Below are 14,948 nucleotides of genomic sequence, written 5' to 3' on the forward strand. Positions count from 1 at the left end.
CCTTTTCTCAGTGCTGAAAGACAATTTGTAAGAATGGGTAGAAAGCACTGGACCTCACTTGCCAGGACAAGGGTTCAAACCCTGCTTCTTCTAAAAGGGTGATCTTGGGAAAATTATTTGCTGTCTCATGCCTACACATACACAAGGAAAAACTCTATTCTCTATGCATCAATAGAGGGAGTTGGGACCCAGTATGGGAATTCCATCGCCTCATTCCTCATTGTGAACCTGGTGTAAGAATGATAATCATGGTTGGTTCCCTTCCCTACTACTTCATCTAAAAGATATTACCTAATCCTCCCTTTAGTCTTAACAAAAAGTACAACTTGCTCTTTCAGGTAGCTTAGTGAGATGAAGCAGACGCTTACTGGTCTAATTTTACCCTAAGCACAGGGAAAATCCAAAAGTCATCTCAGGAGCCAATTAATCAGAGAGAGATAATTAAATTTTACACATTGGACTAAGTTTTAACTAGGACACTAGGGCTACCTTGAGGATTATGCAGTGCTTTCTGCTTTGGGAGAAATGAAAATTTTTGCAGTTATACAATTGTTCAGCTCAAGAAATGGTTATCGATGACTTGCTACTTGCCAGAGCCTGCACACTCCAAATACTGAAAAGAATTAGACTTTTTCCCTACCTGGAAACCCCTCCAGTTCAGTAGAGAGGATCAAACAGACAGATTTTCATGTGATATATAACATGAAAATGATGAGACAGAGGCACAGAAACTTGAGGGATGGTTTCTTACAAAGGACACCAGGACTAAGTCAAAATGAGTAAGAATCAGATGAGAGATGGGATGTGGGGAAGATGTGCCAGGCAGGGAGGGGATAGCAGAAACAGAGCCCTGTTAACTGTTTCCTCGGAGGGACTTCCTAGTCATTTTGAACAGAAAATAGACATGAAAGAACAAGGTTTGGAACATGAGGCTACACAGTATGAGAATCAAATCAAATGACCAAGGATAGGAGACATGATACCATGCATTATCAATGGATTCGTAACTTCACCATTGCACAATTTTTCTTAAGTATCAAAATATATGAGCAACATGCTTTGCAGTTTGTAAAACCCAAGATCACGAATGATTCCAAAGAAAACATCCATTGGCCAAATGGGGAACAAGGGAACTCACATAATGATGGGAATCAAAGTTTAGGGAATCTGAAAGCCTGGATCCCTAACAAAAACTAACAAAAATCTACCTGGCATTAGAGGGAAAACCTGGTACTTAATAAGCCCTCTCCTAACCTCAACTACTGGCTGTGTCATTTCTCTCTCTGGATCTAGAACCCATGCACGAAATACAAGTTATTTCCCTGTGCCTATCAGAAAAAGCCATTACTTTCATACCCAAGACAACGCTTAAGGAGTCTAACATTCACATTCATCCCTCAGTGATATGTGTAAATATTTGAGCAGTTATTAACAAAAGCTCAGTCTCAAAGGTAGATGTTCATCTGGAAAGTGTCTGTAGATTGAGTAATTCTGTTTACAACTCATGGTCATTTCCTCCCACTTCTCCATCACAATGCCACAGGGGACACCCTGGCCTTTGATTGCTTTGTTCTGACTGTAGCTGTTGTATGAACCAAAATGTAGAAGACCACTTTAAATACTGTCCTGCATTTTATTCATCTCAGAATCTACTGTTAGAAGAATGTCCCCAGTTCTTTGGAGCCTCTGCAAGAGCATCCCAAATATGAAGTAGTACATATAAAATGTCTGAATGAAACAATAGGTCACAATGTAGATTTATATCTTCATGTCTCTATTGGGTATTATTCTATCTCCCCCTTTAAAACTTCCTACATTCTTCTCTGTCTTGCTTTGCTCCTTACCCAGGCTCCCTTGCATACCGGATTCCCACTGGATTCAGTCGATGGGAAGCATCATTGGGAAGCCAGAGAGTGGAGTCAAGTGGGCTGGCATCTCTGTCTATCACTTCAGCTCCCCCTGGATGGCTGCTTACTTATCCAGTTTTCACAGAGGCCCAAATTTGAATAATTAAGTTGGCACATTTTATAAAATGTATGTGAGCACTAAAATATACTTCTGACCCTTCTCAAATGGCCTTGGAGTCTGTATAATGTGAGAAACCTTAAAGTCTAAACTTCTTCTGCTTCGCATTAACTTGCTAAAGATTTCTAGTTCTTACTAGTTTCTCAGTGCCCCAGCACGTGTATTTGTTTTCTACATGGTCACACCTCTCAAAATAGGCCCTCCACTGAAGTCTCTTCATTTACTCATTGATTATGGGAGCTTCAAAAAGTGCTTGGAAAATTCACATTATCTTTTAATTCCATTTCCTATAACTTTTTGAAGTTTCCTCATTATAACATATAGGAGTATTTTAAAATATTTGTGTACAATGGGACAAAAAGTCATTGTAAAAATTAAAAGAAATATAAGAAAAGAAGAAGGAAGGAGGGAGGATCAGGTAGGAATTATCAGGTGGGAGGTATTTATATACATGAAATTTGTTCCCTTTATATAAATTTTAAAAATTGTAAAAATGGTTTATTTTGATATAACATGTTTTTTTGAGATCCAGTCATTTGAGAGGTTTTCATAAGTTCATGAAATATAAATATTATAAAAATGCTATGCATGGATTTCATTTTCTGTACAAAATTTTTTAAATTCCATTTTCCATGAGCTTCTTCCCTAAATGGCTGCAACCAAAGCCAGGAGCCAGGAGCTTCTTCCAGGTCTCCCACATGGGTGAAGGGATCCAGGCACTTGGGCTACCTTCCACTGCTTTCTCAGGCACATTAGCAGGGAGCTGGATCAGAAGTGGAGCAGCTGAGACTTGAACTTGAACATGAGTTGCCGGAGCTGCAGGCAGAGGATTGACTTACTACACCATGACACTGGCCCTTCCACGAGCTTCTTGAAGTCCCCCCTATTACACAAAGATGTGTCAGACAGCTTTCGTTTCTTCTCCTATTACCTCCCTAGCTGAAAAGTATTGGAGTATGTATTGACTTCCTTAGATCCAACCTTTGAATCTCACCTTTCTTTTTGAAAGCTGTTAGGAAAACAAATAAATGAAAATGGGCAGAACTAGAAGGAAGTACTTTATTCTCTTATGAGCATCACAAGCTAATGTATTAGGTATGTAGGTATGTGCTCGTTAAATGCATAAAAGAAATATGATAGTACCTTTTCAAAGATTTGTTTGGTCAACTACAATTTTTAATACCTGTCATTGCCATGCAGCTTTCTAGCCTTTCTAAATCACCCTCTGCTGCTCCCTTTGAATAAACCTGTTACCTGCTGCAAAGTATTATTCTGTTACAGAAACAGAGAACTTTATGAGGGAACTATGTTGGCTTGGCTTTTCCCATACAGATTACACAGCCTGTAAGTATTTGATACAGATGTTTATAGACCAGCCCTTGCCCTTACTGTAATAACCAGGATATACATTAAAGATCAGAAACTCTTGGATTATAGAGTAATACTCACAGTGAAATGGCTAGACCATCATTGTTCTGACCACTCAATGCCCATTTAGATTAAACCTGCAATAGTACAGGGCATGGCTTGTTGATTCTTTCCCATTTTCAAGACTGTATTATTACTAATGCTTACCGATGGTGTACTTGGGAACAAAGAAATAGTGACCATTTTATAATTGATTCAAGCGGTCAAACAACTTCACTGTCCAAAGTTACAAAGTCTAAGAAAAGGGTGCCAGGAAGAAAATACAAAGCTACATTGTGACATGTGGAAGTATATTATAGTGTTCCAGGCACCTCAAACGATAAAAGTGTTTCAAATCAGAACAGAGCACTCATTGTCATTCATTTTTTTCAGAAGACTACATTGTCCCATAAAAAATATTTTGTTAAATATTCTTTGAAATATTGCTTCCCCCAGTATCCTTATTTACTCACTTAACACCTTACAGTTATTTGTTATTGTTTAAAACAATCATGATAATTTCACAGCTAAGCGTTTGAATTTTTGCAAGTGGTGGCTACTTTTGTTCACGAAGCTGATATTTACATTCCCAGTTTTTCAATATGAGAGTGCTTCCAGGACAGAAAGGAAAAACATAGGAGGAAGACATCGCCATAGTAAATTTACCAAACTAAACATGGTACAGAAAATGAGCATGCCCAGGTTTTCTGGCAGTGCAGTAATGCTAACTGTGATGAGAGTTTTTATATACTGCACATGTATTAATGGGTTGATCCAGGCCAATGTTAGTAACCAAAGACATATTTGTTTTAAGCAATGTCATTCAAAAGGGTTTTTGAACAACTTTGTATTATTTTTAATTTAAATGTAGTATATAATCTTTTACATTAGAAAGAACTCTAGAGAATTCATTCTCAAAATGTTATAGCTTAAGGTCTCCTCAAAAAGAGCTCATATTTATAAGCTTAATTTGAAGAAGTCTTAATGCAAGTTTGAAACGGTCTCAGTAATTGTATAACATAACATTATACATAATTCAAGTAGATGTCAATCAGAAATATAATTGTTCAATTTATATTTGATTAAAAAGGCAATGAAAATGGAGGAAAAATAACAAATTTAATGTACCTATTTGTATGGGTAAGGTTGTAATGAGACAGATTATTTAATATGAAGGGTGATGTTCTATTATTTTTGTTTTTCACAATCATCACTTGCTATGTCTATCTCCTAACTCCTAAAAGCTCTGCTAAGAGATCTTTACAATAACTGAGAATCTGAAGAAATTTCCTGATCCTTAACTCTGAAGCCCAGCTACTACATTCACATCAGGAAGTAGCAGCACACATCCTCCGTTTTACTATTGTCTCACCCTTTCCACTAAGCATCCCTGGATATCAGTGTTTGCTCGAAGAGATATCAGAGTGCAGCTAATGAGAAAAGGCGGAGGCAAAAAGGCACTAACATTCAATTTTTCTTAAAACAGTATCTTTCTTGTGAGGGAAAGTTATACTTCAATTGAAGAGATAACCAAAATGTTTATCTACATTCAATTTAAGTTCAAATCAAGGCCCAAGTATTAAATATCAGCATAGCTATCTGCAGCACTCTCTCCAAATGGGAAAATATCCATGGCAGTGATTTCTTTATTGCTGCTTTTAAAATGTGTTCAAAATGCCCAATGCTGCTGTTACTATTAATAAATGTTAATTCTTTACCTTAGGAAACCTCTGGAAATACACACAGCATCTGCCCAGAATATAAAACAACATTGATTTATGCCTCGAAAGTAGAGTTACAATGAATAACAAACAAATTCATTATGATGGCATAAAAATATCAAAATAAATTACTCCCTAGTATCTACACCACCTTGTAGGTTATTAGTTATTAATATCATTATTCATGACAAGCCTAACTACTGATGTAAAGGAGCAATTTTCTTTATTGCTATGCATTCCTCAGAAATTGGCTAGTTGGACAAGGGCAGGCATGAGGGTAACTTAGAGTGAATGTTCAGGAAGCTAACACTGTTGAATGCATATAAAGGAAACTCCATCAGTGGCAAATACACATGATTAAAACAAAAGTCTTGGGATCTAACTTGGCCATTTATTAACGTTTTTACTGGTTAATAAGAGCAACAGCTAATATGTATGGAGCATTTATTATGTGCTAGCCCTTGGGATAAGTATAATAGATCCATTATTCCTACTTATTCTTAGGATACCATGAAGTTGAAATTACATCTTTGTTTCACAAGTGGGAAAAAATCAAGGCACAAAGAATTTATGTCAATAATTACATATTGATAAATAGGACTACAAACTAGGTATTCTTCATTCCCAAATCCTTTCTCTAGATCAGAAATCATGAAGCTTTCTAAAAACAATCAGACCACAAACATAAGAGGTCTTCAAAAAGTTCAAAGAAAAATGTATACTTTGAAGAAATTGTACAGAGATTTCAAAATTGTGCAAAATAAATTTACCCCTGAATTCCACTTTTCCATGAACTTTTTGAAGCACCCGCATGTTTGCAGCTTTGCAGGCCATAGGTTCTCAACTCTGCCATTGTAGCAGAAAACACACACAGATGCAGCATCAGTGAACGGGTTGGGGTGGCTGTATTCCAACAAAATTTTATTGATATAGAAATTTCAATGCCAGGTGATTTTATGTGTCACAAAATACTATTCTTCTTTGGATATTTTTGGCCACTTAAAAATATCAAAGGCAATGGGTGTTTGGCACAGTGATTAAGATCCTGCTTAGGATGTCCAAATCTCATTCTTAAGTACCAGATCCTCTGCTTCCAATGCAGCTTCCTGCTATTGTGCACCTTGGGAAACAGCAGATGATGGCTCAAGTTTATGGATCCCTGCCACCCATGTTGGTGACACTGATTGAGTTCCAGATCCCAGGCTTTGATCTGCCCCAGCGCTGGCCATTGCAGGCATTTAGGGAGTGAACCAGTGGACAGAAAAAGATCTCTTTCTTTCTTGCTCTCTCTCTCTCCTCCTCTCTCTCTCTCTCTCCCTCTCTCTCTCTCTCTCTCCTTCTATCTCTCTCCCTCTCTCCCTCCCTTTATGAATTTCAATGAAACAAATAAAAATTTTTTAAAAAGAAAAATGAAAACCATCTAGTGCACTGGAACTGGGTTGGGTCCAGGGTCTGTAGTTTGCCAGTGCCTTTTCTGCATTCATGCTCCTCTATCTTCAATATACTTGCATATCACCTGCAGATCTTGTTAAAATACAGATTTTGATTAAAGAAGTCTGGGTGCAATATGGAAATTCTGGGTTTCTAACAAGCTCCCAAGTGATGCTCACACTGCTGGGCTGTGGACCACGCTCGGGGCAGCAAATTTCTGCACTCTACAAATCCTCCTGGGCTTCAGATGAGGTTTCATTGTGATAACCTCATCAGACGTTGGCAATCATGTTAAGTCAAAATTGTATTGGAGACACTTCACATGCTGAGCACTGTGGCTTCACAGCACAGCACAACGTCGACTATGAGCTGTTTGTCCTCGTGATCTTAGGGCTGCCTGGGAGCAGCAGCTACTGCTGCTGCCCAGCATCACAAGCCAGAACTGCGCCACAAATCACCGGTCCCAGAAAAGGTCAAAACTCCACATCCAAAGCACAGTTTCTACTGAATGCATATTGCTTTTGCACCATCATAAAGTAAAAAAAAAAAAATCATAAGTTGAACCATCATTAGTCTGCAATGCTATTCTCAGCAATTCTTGAGGAGGGTGATTTTCCGACAGGCAGAGTTTGAGTTAGTGACTTCACCTGACTGCATAGTAGCATGAACCAGGAGCCACAGAGCCCTCTCCCTATCCTCACTGCTCTGCCTTTGAAATATCCCTCTAGTGGCTCTTATTCACCCCACCCCTCCCCGACCCAATTTTACTACCAAACCCCATTCTCTGAACCTAAGGATCTTTTCCTTTTACAGTTCCTCCTCTTTATATTCTTTCCTCCATTTGGTGATCTGAAAGTTCTTTCTAAAATAAAATTCAAATGTTTCTTTCTGCTTTCTACTCATTTCAGCAGTGGTCCAATGCATACAGAATCATATTAAAATGCTAAGCTCCCCATGGTCTCACCCATCACTTGTCAATTTTGTCTTGCATCATTTCCTAATATTAATAACAATAGCCACAAGTTCTGTAAAGCTGGTACTAGTGAAAGGTACCATTTAATCTTCTCTTCAGACTGCAATATGAGGTAGGTGCCATGGCTTCCATTTTACAGACCAGGAAACTAAGACAAAGAGCTTAAGTTGCCTGAAGCTAGGGCTCCTATAAATGACAGAGCCAGGATTTGGCATTGTGACTCCAAAGCCCAACCTCTAAGCATGGCAGTGGTCTCCTTCCGCAAGTAACATAATGTGCTCATCACACTGAATCACTTGCGGGACAGGTCATGACATATCCTGCCCAGAGGCTTCACAGTTGCTCATCCTCTGCCTACCGCTCTCTCTTTAGCCTTCATCACTTGCCTCCTCCTCCTCTCTCAATAGTCAAGTCTTACGTCACCTCCTCTGGAAGTCTCGCTTCTCTCTGTCACTCTCTAGGTATAAAAGCAACCCCACGAGAGCGCATCTGGTGCAACAATTAAAATATCCTTAGGACATGTGCATCTCCTATTGGAGTGCCTGGTTCAAGTCTCTGTGTTCCTCCATTTCCCATCCAGCTTCCTGCCAATGCACACCCTGGAAGGCAGCAGGCAATGGCTTAGGTATTTGGACCCTTGCCACCCAAATGGGGGACTCCAACTGAGTTCTAGGATCTTGCCTTCAACTTGGCCCAAGCCTGGCTGCTGTAGTCATGGTGAAATGAAACGGTGGATGAATTTCAATATCTCTCTTTCCAATAAAATAAAAAAATCAATAATTTTTTTTTTTAAATTTACCCCAGAATAACTTTTTCTGTGTCTGTTTCTCCTACAAACATGACTGGCCTTAAAGAAGAACCTCTGTTCTATTTATTTATTTTCTGAAACCAACACCAAATAATATGTTGATAGATCCTGGATATTCAGTAAATATTTTTATAGATAAACAAGAGAAACGAGCAATAGTGAATGGATGGGCTAATATCCTTGCCCTAATTTCTACATTTATGTAAGGGATGAGCTGGACCAGGTAAGTTCAAGTTTCTCTCATCAATACTCATCATCTAATCATTCGTTCATTCCAGTATTTATTGAGTACCTGTATCATGAACAATCTACATTTTGGTCCAGTGCATACAAAGGCAAAGAAGACAAACCCCTATCCATGTACTTCTGCAGTCCGATAGGGGAGGAAGAGCAATATACGGTAGTGATAAATGTCATAGGCTGATTAAAAAACCAATTAAAGGAGTACTGCTTTGTATAAATATCTACATAGATATAGAGAACTTATAGCTCTCTGTGGGTGATGTTTATGATTTTTATTGATCAACTCTTATGTGTACAATTAAGAAAGAACTCCCTGTAGACTAAAGGATGCAAATGATCAATGTAGCGAGAACACAGAATGTGAAGAGAAGGACAGATGGAGACCCGAGTTTGGGTTAATTATACAGCCCATTCGGGCCTAAAAATTGTAGGAGTTTTGCAATTGGTATAATTAGTTGCTAGCAGACCATTCCTGGGTATGCATATAAATAAGAATACTGCAAGTGAGTGGGGAGATATTAAACAGGTATATTCTAGAGAAATGGAAAGTTACTCATGTTCAATTGTATATAGAAAGCACAAATAATTTTATTTCATTAGATTCAAGTTTGAATCAAGTTCCAAGAAGCAGACTATTTTAATCACTGGTCATTTTACCACATATAGAATTAAAGTTGTAACATAATTATAGCATGCTTACAGGGAAAAAATCTGAAGTCATTATGAAAGAAAACTCCAGAAAGACTGAACTAGTAAGTCAGTATATCAAGATTTTAAATGACTTATAACTTGGTTTCAGATCTTCTACAAATTCCTAACAAAAATGAACTTGAGCTTAGGGGTATAAATGATTTCTAAGTTTAAAACTAAGAACTTACATTACATTATTTAAAACTCTGCTTTATTTAAGTAAACATATCTGTATTAACTGTAATCTACACTAATGATTCGTTGAACTTAATGATATCAATTTTCTCAAGTGTATTTCCTAAATAAATGATCTTACAGATATTATGGTATACCAGGGCATGTGGGTGGGCATTTGGTCTAGCACTTAAGATGCCAGTTAGGATTCCCACATCCTATTTTGTAGTACTTGGGTTTGACACACATTGCTGGTTCCTAAATAATTCAGACCCTGGCCAGCAGCAAGGATGGCTCAAGTAGTTGGGTTCCTGCCATCCATGTGGGAAACCTGATTTGAGTTCTCAGCTTTGTCCTGGCCCAGGCTATTACAGGTATTTGAAGAATGAATCAGCTGATTATAGTTCTCTTTCTCATACTGTCTCTTAATTTAAAATAAATTTAAAAAAACCTGTGTTTGTAAATGCAACTCATTGTCCTTTCTTTAAAAATAGTTAATGGAAAATAAAATATTTGTCCTTATTAAGTTTAGAGCAAAATTACTTCTAGAGAGTGCTTAAACCTATTTATGAAACAGAATTGTCTTTGGCTGAGACTCAGACATATAATAAAAATAGATTGATATGCCCTTCCTATTGAGGAAGGCTAGAAAATGTTAGTGGTGATACACTCAGAATACTAGTTGCCTTGATTCTTTAAAGAATATGTTTATTAGTATCATTTTCCCCCAAAGGATTTATTCATATTGACAGAAGGAGTCGAATTTGGAATATGTCCTAGAATTTTGGCATGCAAATAAATGACTGTAGCTAGTACTTTTGATTTATTTACAAAATTTAACAAACAAATAAAAAAGGTCTCTATGACATGGAAAAAAAATGAATTCCGATTCCCTGCTCGTTGCTTTTCCAAGCATAGGTAGGTTCTCTGCACGGGAGAGCAGTCCCTTCGCTACCACCTCATCACAGGATAAACGCGAACGAGAACACAGTGATTGAAGGAGAGCACTGCCCACCATATGGTGCTCCCCAATGGAGTCAACATGAGGAGGAGTTCTGTGCTGACAGAGAGCTAAGCAGGGAACAAAGTGAACACCTGCTCCGATAAAAATCCATCAGGATATATGAATTGGCTGCCCAGTCTCCAAATTATGTGCAGGCATCCAGTCCAAGATAAAATGAAATGTGCCCCACTTGCATATTACAGTAATAATTACGGTATCAGAATGTGTATGACATACTCCTAAGTGGACAAACCTCCTCAACTGGCCACTGTGATTCTTTTCTCCAGAAAAGGTGATAATAAGAAGTGGGCAGCAGATCATGATGGAGTGGGCACTGAGTGTCATCTTACAGCACCCTCCATGGGGACACACCAGCACCATGTGGCTTTGGGGAAAACCACTCACCCTACCCTAACTTAGCTATTTGAAATAATCCCAACACGGGCATAAGGACTCGTTGCTGCCCTTCTTGAGAGAAACCCTTAGGAGACCTGGAGGCCTTGAAGTCTCCAGTGTAGGTGGAAGGAGGAAGGCATGTGTGACAGGTGACACTTCCTCCTTCACAGCTGACCTGACCAGCCCTTCTTGTCTTTCTGTTTATAGAGCAGAACTTTGGTATCAGCTGGGAAGATGATGGCAGCAGAAGATTTTGAAGGGTTGGATACCCAAGTAAAGGCTGCCTATCAGTAAGAGCACCCAGCCGTGGTAAGTTCAGCCAGCTCATGCAGTGAGTGCTGGAAAGCAGTGGGGGGAAACCTTGAGTCTGCAAGAAAAAAAAAAAAGCAACTCAGCCTATAAACTTGGTCAGCCTGGGCAAGTGCTCAAAATGGCAATTTCAAGGCCAGTCTAATGAGCTAATAAATTATAGTCACTTCACACACAACATGGTATGATTTTTCCTGCTGAGTTGAATCAGGTAATAATCCAGGCTAACCTTTAAAAGCTGATTTGAAATCTCCAGATAAGGGGCCCAGATAGATTCAGCCTCTGGTTTAGATATGGAGGCCTAAAAATTCTCATCCTTTTGTGTCAGAAATATCTCAAGAATCGTAGCAATTTTGTCTTCCAAGGGACACTTGGCAATGTCAGGGGACCTTTGCGGTTCTGACAACTGGTGAAGTACGGGAGGGGAAGATTCTACTTTCATCTAGCAGTAGAGGCTGTGGGAGCCACTAAGCACTCTACACTGTGCAGGGAGGTCCTCCCTGGCAGAGAGCTACCTGGGCTACAATGGCAACAGTACCGAGGTGTTCTCAAGAGACCCTCCCTAGAGCACTGTGGAGTAAGGGAAGCAACAAAAATCAGCTGACAAACTTTGGCTCCCTATTTGAGACATAGCAATGAGCCAAACCCACAAATCTGCTTGAGGTCTACCAGGCACACCCTAGTCAACCCTACGGAGTCCTCTTGGGCATAATAACATGCTTATCCTGTGAAAATGAATAATGGGAATAAACAATAAAATTATCATGATTTCTGACAGAGAGCCTCATCATCTTGAATTGTAGGGTATGTCCTATAGATGGGTAAGATTTAACAAGCATGCTCAATTAATTCTATTACTGCTACCTGGGGTGAAAGCCATCACGTTGGTACATTGCCTGAGGCCACGGGCTCCCCTTAATCTGTCTGCATTCATAACAAAATTAAACATCACTGGAGTAAGCCGTTGGAATTTCTCTGGGAACCTGATGAGCCAGTAGGGCTTATAAGTATAGGCCAAAACAATGGTGATTAGATGACTCTCTCTGATCAGTGAGTGCTCTCAGTTATTACTGAAATTACCTATGAAGAGTGCACTAATCATGTTTCTATGTTTTAATTTAGTGAAGTCTATATATACATTGGTGGAAAAAAGCAAAAAGGTGGCTAAAAGGAAACGTGTGTATACTTTTCTAGATAGTACTCTTTAGAAAAATCACACACGGAGGTAGCTAATAAAAATGGCAGGAAAGGGGTAGTCACACCATTTTACTCTTTCCATCTCAAAAACAATGCCCTCTTTTCATAAAAGTTCTTCTAACCATGGCACCAGTTCTGATGTCAGAAGAGTAATTTAGATTTAATTTCCCTTAGATGAAACTTGCACCTGACTTGGAAGAAGCAGGTCAGAATCTCCTAACTCCGAGCCCAGGGCATGGAAGTTCTACTTGTTGTGGATTTCAGGGGTGTGGCCAAAGCCTACAAGTGATTTACCCTTATGCTTCTCCAGAAACCAGTGGATACTTAGAAGTTCTCTGTATCTTCAAATGTATCTTCAGAATCTACTGGGGAGGCTGAACAACCCCCTCCTGGCCACCTTCTTAGAAACAGGCCCCACATGGGTAAAGTTTAATATGGAACTGATTCCCACGGCAATACATGACAACTGGGCTGACAGGACACTGCATCTCCTGCCCTTCCATGTCAGCTGGGAGTCATTATAACACGTGATAGAAGAGCAGGCCTTTTTCTCCATGATGATGACCCCATTTTTGCCTCTCAGAAGCCCCCTGCGCATGTTGGGCAGCGATGAGATGCTTGCCACAGAGAACTCTTCTCAAATCACCCTTTCCCTCCTAGGATGACAGCATCCCACGTGGTGACAACAGCCCTAGAGGTGTTGAGGTGAATACTCTAACTAATAAGGTGTGTTGAAAGCTTTGGCCCAAGAAATGGGTTCACAGATCATGACCAATAAAGATAATGAGCATTTTCACTGTTATGTGCCATTTTCAACTAAATCAAACCCCTGGCCAGTAAGAAAAAGACTCGGGAAAAAAATCAAACAGCAAATCTGCTGAGAAGGCCAGTTGGGCCCATCTTCCACAAACCCTCCTCCCATTTTTTTTTTCTTAATAACACCAAGCAGAAAGGAGACTAGTTAGAGGTGATTTTTCTCCTAGATGAGATACAGTGGGATAAGAAAGGCTGACTATCCACTCAGCAATGATCCATTCTGTTGTATATCATTGTGGGAGGGGCAAAGAATAAGCAAAGAACAACACTGAAAGGAAGGAAACGTAGGTCAGTCCACTAATCACAGTGTGTTAGGGCTGTAGGGTCATCTTGCTGAAGTCCATTCTACAAATGAGAAAGCTGAGACCCAGAGACAGTGAATGACTTCCTCAACGTCCAACAGCTCTCTAGAAGGAGCATCAGGGTGTACAACCCTTCACTTCACAATGTTGTCTCTCCTAGTGTCTCCACCGAGAAGCTATGGCTTCATTCTACCGTCTCTGAGTTCAAGGCTGTCTGAGACTACTTGACAGCCAAAAGCCACCCATGCTACATCACTCCCAAATCCGAACTTGAGGCAACCCTCCCTAGCCAATAAGATATTTGTCTGAGTCGGAGCAATCCCAAACATGGATATAAGACTCCCGTTTGTCAAGGGCTTACTGCATGGACCTGGTTGCTGGGAGCCTGCCTGTATAGATTATAACCTTGACTAAAACCCAAGTGGAGAAGTGAAAAATGCAACTGCCATTAGTCTCTGTGCCTTTTACCTCTTCCATTTCAATTGTCTCCTACTCTTACCTGAGCCCACAGGAAAGCTGCACGGTGAGCAGCACTCAAAAAAGGAGACCTCTTAAGCTCCAGGGACTTGAGCTCCTAGTTGCAAATTTCCTTTCATTCAAAAGAACACTCTCCACCTTTTTTCTCAGCACAACACTTAGCATGCCCATGAGGGGGGAAAGTGTTTCTCACCAGGAATAAGCTGCAAGGTATATTTGAAAATTGAGATTTTTGAGTTGCAATTGGCATCTCTCGGCGCCTTTCACACGGGGGCCATCTAACTGCAAAGTGACATTTTGTGATCCGGACGTGGTGGAGACCCCATGAGAAACCACACTCAATCGGTTTCTAAAACACAGGCTCAAGAAACGAGGACCTAGCGTTAAACCCAGAAGATCTTTTATGATTGTTCATCAAAGGAAAATAGCAAGGGACATTCAGGTTTCAAATTATTCTTCCTCCCTAGCTGCTCTTATTGCTATTACCATGCGCAATATCATTCTTTACCCACTGCAGGAACCTTTTGTGAGCAAAATACCATTGAAAATCTTTACTTTCAAATCCATTCACTCCTGGCAAGAAACAATCCTGGATGAACTTTCCGAGTGCCCAGCTGAGAAAATGAGTGACCTTTGGTTGATCTAATTTACTTGTCTCTTTTTATCCACGTATGATTTATATTACGTGCGTATTTAAGCCATGCCTTTGTCTTCCAGCACCTGGAAGCCTTTCATAATCATTAGTTAAGACTCACTTCCATTGAAATAAGAAGTCTCTTCTCTTTGTGGAGAGGCAGAAACCCTAGAAAGATTGTGAGTCCCCATGGACACAGAGCCTTACCTGAAGCCCTAGAGGGAAGATAATACATGTCCCAGAACCCTCTGGGCAGCTTAACTGTCCACAAATGTGTGGCCGTGGCTGTCAGTCCCTGCTAACCACATAACTGCCTGTATGAATCCCTTTCCTGGCAGTCCT

General features: G+C 39.8%; 1 protein-coding gene across 3 annotated transcripts in view; it reads right to left on the minus strand.

Moving 5' to 3' along the window:
• Nucleotides 1–14,948, minus strand: part of PPARGC1A (PPARG coactivator 1 alpha) — a 705,391-nt gene that overhangs the window by 165,178 nt on the left and 525,265 nt on the right. The window lies entirely within an intron of this gene.

Source organism: Oryctolagus cuniculus, chromosome 2 (assembly GCF_964237555.1).
Source record: "Oryctolagus cuniculus chromosome 2, mOryCun1.1, whole genome shotgun sequence".
Lineage (NCBI taxonomy): Eukaryota > Metazoa > Chordata > Mammalia > Lagomorpha > Leporidae > Oryctolagus > Oryctolagus cuniculus.